Source organism: Grus americana, chromosome 8, assembly GCF_028858705.1.
Source record: "Grus americana isolate bGruAme1 chromosome 8, bGruAme1.mat, whole genome shotgun sequence".
Classification (NCBI taxonomy): Eukaryota; Metazoa; Chordata; class Aves; order Gruiformes; family Gruidae; genus Grus; species Grus americana.
The window spans coordinates 19297242-19303241 of NC_072859.1; the positions used below are offsets into that span (position 1 = coordinate 19297242).

At 41.4% G+C, this 6000-nt stretch overlaps 1 long non-coding RNA gene across 3 annotated transcripts in view; it reads left to right on the forward strand.

The window, feature by feature from the left end:
* Positions 1–6000, forward strand: part of LOC129209444 (uncharacterized) — a 41637-nt gene that overhangs the window by 22136 nt on the left and 13501 nt on the right. For all 3 annotated transcript variants that reach the window (XR_008578077.1, XR_008578078.1, XR_008578079.1), the window contains 2 exons: positions 3113–3166; positions 3666–3758. This is a non-coding gene — a long non-coding RNA (uncharacterized LOC129209444). The remainder of the gene's footprint in view (positions 1–3112; positions 3167–3665; positions 3759–6000) is intronic.

Genomic DNA, 6000 nt, shown 5'->3' on the forward strand with positions numbered 1-6000 from the left:
AAATATTAACACATTGTTGAGAGTGGGGGGAAAAAAGCAAGAATTATTATCCCAGAATGTAACAAATCTAAAAATAAATTGGCATCATTTTCACCTATTGCAGACCATGGGGGTAACAACTTTAATTAGTGCAACAGGACAATAGGAATGAAATTGGCTTGGTCACAAGATTTTTGCAGGATGACACTGATGGTATTACTATCCAACTTCAAAGATTTGGAAAGATGTGGCTGCTAACACTGGAGAATAGAAACCTGTTTTTCATCAACTAGGCTGGCCTGACAAATTAAGTCTGTGGAGTCATTAGATTAAGATAAGAGCTTATCTCCTAGACTGACATTTATTTAGAGGTTTTTATGCTGCTCAGCTAGTAATTAGTGCAGTTGAATTTTTAACACTGTTTTGTCCAGTCATTTGACAAATTTGAAATATATACAGTTTTGATTAAAAAAACCCTAAAATCCAAGAATACAAAATTATTAGCTTGGAAAGGTTTTAATTTCTGGAAGAGTTGAGATGATGCTAAAAATCTTCAAGCAGGTCAGAAGTGCTTTTGCTGTTGACTAATTTCCATGCACAGATTGAGAGGCCCCTTTAACTTTTTAGGCACTAAGCAGCAGATACCTGTAGCAAATCTGTAATTTCTTTCATGCCCATCCATTTTGTAATTCTGCTTTTTACGGGGCAGAAATACGGTGAAGGCTGCACTCCTGCTCATTAATGCTTGTCTGCCTCCTTAGGCACTCAGCTTGGGATTTCTGGGGGGGAGTTTCAAAAGGATTCTTCTCTCATATGGCTGATTTCATTGGATAAGGTTTATTTTTCCTGTCCTCATTTTCTTGTAATAACAGATGGATTGTTCCACAGTAAACCAATGCGTTACTTTTGGACACATGTTTTAACATTGTTTTAGACTAACAAATCTCACTTTTTTTTAAACAGCTTATTTTGAGTAACTGAAGATCAGAATTGGATTAATAATTAGTGATTAAATGGATGAGTGTTTGTTTATGAACTTTGACAGGTTTGTTACAGCTACATCCTGTTATTGCTGTTACGTTTGTTTTGTCCGAAGTGCAGCCATCTCAGCATCTATGGTTGTTACCTTTAGAAATACACAGCCAAGGGGAGTTCATGGTAGTAAATTATGGTTCATCTAACTACTTTATTGCTATGATTACTGGCTTTCACACACACACACACAAAAAAAAAAGGAAAAAAAAAAAAAGCACAAACTCTGGAAAGACTCATATGATCTCACACTGCCTCTATGGAAAATAGACCATCCTTCTTTACATTTTATACCTTACTGCCAAGACTCCTGAAGTCTGTGGACTCACAGGCTCAGGGCAGTCGGTTGCAGAAGGCAACCAGCATTGCCACTCACCTGCACTCCTGAGCCTGAAGCGGCAGTGGTAGAGTAGGGGACAGGCTTTCTGGCCAGCTGGGACCAGGGTCCACATGCTGGCTTTTCATGTCCACTTCTGTGGATTTGGGTTTTCCTGGCATTTTTATGACACCAAAGCATGAGAGGAGTTAATCATCTCGTAAGCACAACAGCTCTTCTGAGGTGCCACGAATGGGAAGGTAGGCACATGGCAGGGAGTGATTTCAGAGCTTTGCATAGCCAGGAGTGAAACTCTGCTGCCCTTCACTTTCTGAGCCAGACCCACGACCTAGGCCTGCCCTGACTCCTGTTTCAAAGCAGATGCTTTCAGCTCTCTGTGATGGTAGGACCCATGATACTTCCAACTGGATGTGTGAAACCCTATGTAGTGCGTTTAAGCTCCATGACAATCACTGCCAGTGGGCACCCCACCATCCCTGGTGTGCAGGTGAGACCTTGAGACCTCAGCTCGTGGTCAGGAGTGCCCAGAGGTGGAGATGGAGAAAATATATGTGGCAATGCCCATAAAATGGCCTGGAAAGAAATTTGCATCAGGCTGAACCACTTGCATCAATCCCCCAAAAGTTTCAAGTACTGTTTGGCAGACAATTTTTTTCCCCTCTAAATTTTAGCTGATAATGCTGCTTTTGCTGTCAACCAAGTCAAAAATCCCACATAGCTCTCAATGCGTAACTCACTTCCCATCTGGGGTGGCCCAGCAGAGAGAAGTGAAACCTGTTCCTGGACCTTGGGTGAGCGCGAGGGGAAGACCCAATTTCTGATGTCTCTAGGGAGCAGCATGGCCTGAACAGAGGGAGGGGGAGGGATTTTAATCTAAGTTCCCATGGATTTGTGGCAGCATCCCTATTTTCCAGCATTTGTTTACTTTCCTGTGTTGTGTATTGCTACATTGTACATTGCTACAGAAGCTGGATGGTGTCAGCATCAGCCAGGCAAGCTTCAGTCAGTTAGGCTGTTAGATAAAAGGGGAAAAGTTGGCATCACTGCACACACACAGAGGCACAAACCTAAAGAAAGTCCACACCTTTGGGACAAAAACCAGCTAATATGAAACTATTAACATCTCCTTTTGATGAGCTGTGGAGATAACAGCATCCAGGTATCTTGTTGTCTGTCACGGCTGTCCATCAGCAGTGCTGCCTCATGGGGCAGGTCCTTGGCCTCAGAGCCATTTCAGAGACCTGCTAGCCTGCTGCCCATCTGTGGGGTTCTGTGTTATAGACTGCCACTATCCTCCTGTACTTCCATGAGAGATACCATTGACCTGCACCTTTGCCTTGGGTCAACAATTTAAAGACAACTGCTGCTTGATGGTGCATGTAAAATGAATTATTAGTCTTGGTTCTGGCCTAAGTGTCTGAAGACTGAGACCTTTGCTGGCCCCACACAGAAGGCCAAGGACTGACAGAAGCACTAGCAAAAAAGAAGTCCCAACAGGTCAAGGGAAGGGGCATTGCAGACTAATAAACTCCATTACTACAAGGAGAACTTTGTTCAACTTCTGATGCCAGAAAGGACAGCCTGGACTGGCAGGTAAATCTCCCTGAAGATAGCGGAAATAGAGGTTAGAGCACCATATTTATCTCAGACTACTTAGTAAATAGTGAGATACTGCAAAAAGAGAATTGGAGATTTAGCAGCAGGAAGGTGTCATTGAATGGCAATAACAGTACAACCATGCTTTACTCTGTCTTCCATTTGCAGTGTCCCGCTCTCAGGTGGATGATTGCTCTTCAACATTGGGCCAAGGTCAGACAGGTGAGAGAGAATTTTTTCTCAAGTTTCTAGTGTTCCTAAGCAATTTTTAAAATGAGAGAAAAGGGCAATAACTTTTTTCTAATTGGCAAATATGTTTTCACTGTCACCAGAAAATGCTGCCTGTCAACTTAGACATTACTCTGATTTTGTTTTGATAGTTTTTGGCTTCTAAGTTTGGTACAAGAGGTGCTCATGTCCCAGAAAAAAATATGCTTGCCCTTTTTAACTGGATTCCATACACTGAAATTTATCCATGGTAAATGTTTCACAGTACAGTAAATTATGCAGCAGGTTCCACACAATCCTTCTTTACTCGCTGAAATGAAGGTGAGCACTCAGTAGCACAAGTATATGGTGTAGCCATCCAGCTGGTTGTGTTTCCCCCAGGCATTCAACACTTCTTACAAATAACTACACTTAGCACTTCTGTAACACACATCCTGTGACCCAACAGGGCAACCGCAAAGGTGGGGTAAATGCCTCTGTTTCTATTTTATAGGTACTTAGCACTTCTGAAATGCAAGCTCAAGGCAGGTTGTGTTGAACATCTAAGCTTGGAGAAGTCTTTCTGGAAAGCTGATGGAAATTAGTGGTAAGTCAAGTGGTCAGTGGTCAATACAACTGTTGGAAGGTGGGTTCCCTTGCACCATGGAAAAGTCCCTCTCCAATAGCCCAAGCTTCTCCCCATTTTGTTTTTCTGTTGTACAGTATTTATTAAACCATTTGCTGTGACACGCCATTGCCAGTGTGCCAAATCCTCAGCAAATCATATCCTCTATTCTTCTGTAGCAGATTTGTGAGATAATCTATTATAGATTAATCATTTCAGTCTTATGGTGCAATGTCAAAAATAAATTGGGGTTATGAAGCTGGAGGGGAGCCACTTGGGGGGGTGGTATGTTGTCATTGATGCTCCTTATTTGACTTTGAAAACAGTGTCACGATGAGATTTTTGAAGCTGATTGTTACCCCATGGAATCCAAATCACAAGGTAAAAATGCTGTGGAGTAAGTTTTCATCTCCACAAATATCAGTTCAATGTTGAACTGTAGATGATTTTCAGGCTATTTCCTTCCCTCTCCTCACAACATGAAACGTATCTGGACTGATCCATTACATCTCTTTAGAATAATAGATGGCAGAAGAATAAATAGAATAAAATAAAAGCCAACCCCTTTTAAGGACTGAATATCTGCTGGAGATGGAGGTATCCAAGCCAGGAAAATAATACAGGCCAGGAATACAGCCAAATATACTGTATGAAAATATTCATTTGCATAATTTAAAATATTCTCTAACATTTTATAAGCTCCCAAATGTCAGGCAGTGAGTAATTTGCCTAGTACTGTAGTCCTTGTTAAACTCCCAAATGAATCACAGCAGGTCTTTGGTGTCTCTAAACCAGAGCAGAGGTTACTGCACAGGGAGAGGCTGGTTTCACCCTTAATTTCCTGGTCTCTTCTGCAAGACAGGAAGATCCACAGTACTCTCTGAATTGGGTATGAACTGAGAAATGAGACATTCAGTTCTACCTGTGCTGCCATGTACCATCCACCTAGACAGCAAGGCTTTATCCTGCCATCAGTTATTGAATGCAAACCTACAGTGACTTCATGGCATGCTTTACCTTCCGAAGGATGGCAGAGTATTGCAGGAAGTACAAGGAATGGAAAAGCACTATTTTCATTTCAGTTTCTTTTGCTTGGGTGCAAAGTAAATCAAACCAGGCTCCATGCTGAGTGATATATCATATAAACCTTCAATGTGATATGCATCCAACGATTTGTTTTTCACAACGGTAGCTTTTCACAATCCATAAGTCAGATGGAACATAGAGAGATGCCTAGCTTGAAATGCAAAGTGATTTTTTTTTTCAGATATGCTGGGGATTTTTTCCATACCAAGAACAGTTGCTGAAGAATACAGCTGCAAATATATGCCAGAACATATTCACTAATGATTTACTCGAAAGATATGATGGTAACTAGAATCCCTTACAGAGTTGTTCTTAGCAATTAATGCATTAGAAGTGTGTGTTCAAGCAACATTAAGGCTGTAGCAATAAAATAACCAAAAGAAGAAAATGACTAGCATAGTGGAATTCTGAACTGATTTGAACTGATCCATCTTCCACTTGTGACCTATCTTTTGAATTCAATGGGTAATTATGTGTCGTATGCAGCATCATGCACTAAAAGCTTGGTCGGTGAGGTATGTGACCCTAGTTAAGAGAAAAACATAGATAAATGGATAGCATGTCAAAAAGAAAATATGCCTTTAAAATAGCATTAGAACATTGATATGATCAACAGATCATAACAGTATGTTACTTAAAAAGTTATGGGCAGAAAGCCTTAAAATGCTTGCTAATTGTGCCTGAGAAGGAATTTTCTCTCCTTGCTTTCCCAATGAAGGTGATCTATCCCACCAGCTCTGTTTGTTCAGCCTCTCAAAGGCTGATTCCTGTGGAGCTGTGAACACTCTTTTTCCTTGGGAACAACGATGAGAACCAAGTTTATCCTCAGTACCAATCTGGCATGGGTCAAAGGATGAGCTGAAGGACCAATCTGGCACCCAAACACGTATTGCTGGATGTCAACATAACGAATGCCCCTAGGGCCAGCCCAGGGAAAATCAGAAATCAGAATTAATGTATCCTGGGGGACTCGTTGTGAATTGATATTTAGGGACTCAACATGCTGCCCTGGGGAACTCTTTCCACGTCTTATACACCAGAAAACTCACACTATGTTTATGGACTTTCAGGGGTTTTTGAGCACTTGGGGACTTCACCATCTTTTATCGTGCATCCCATTTTAAGTCCTTTACAGTTG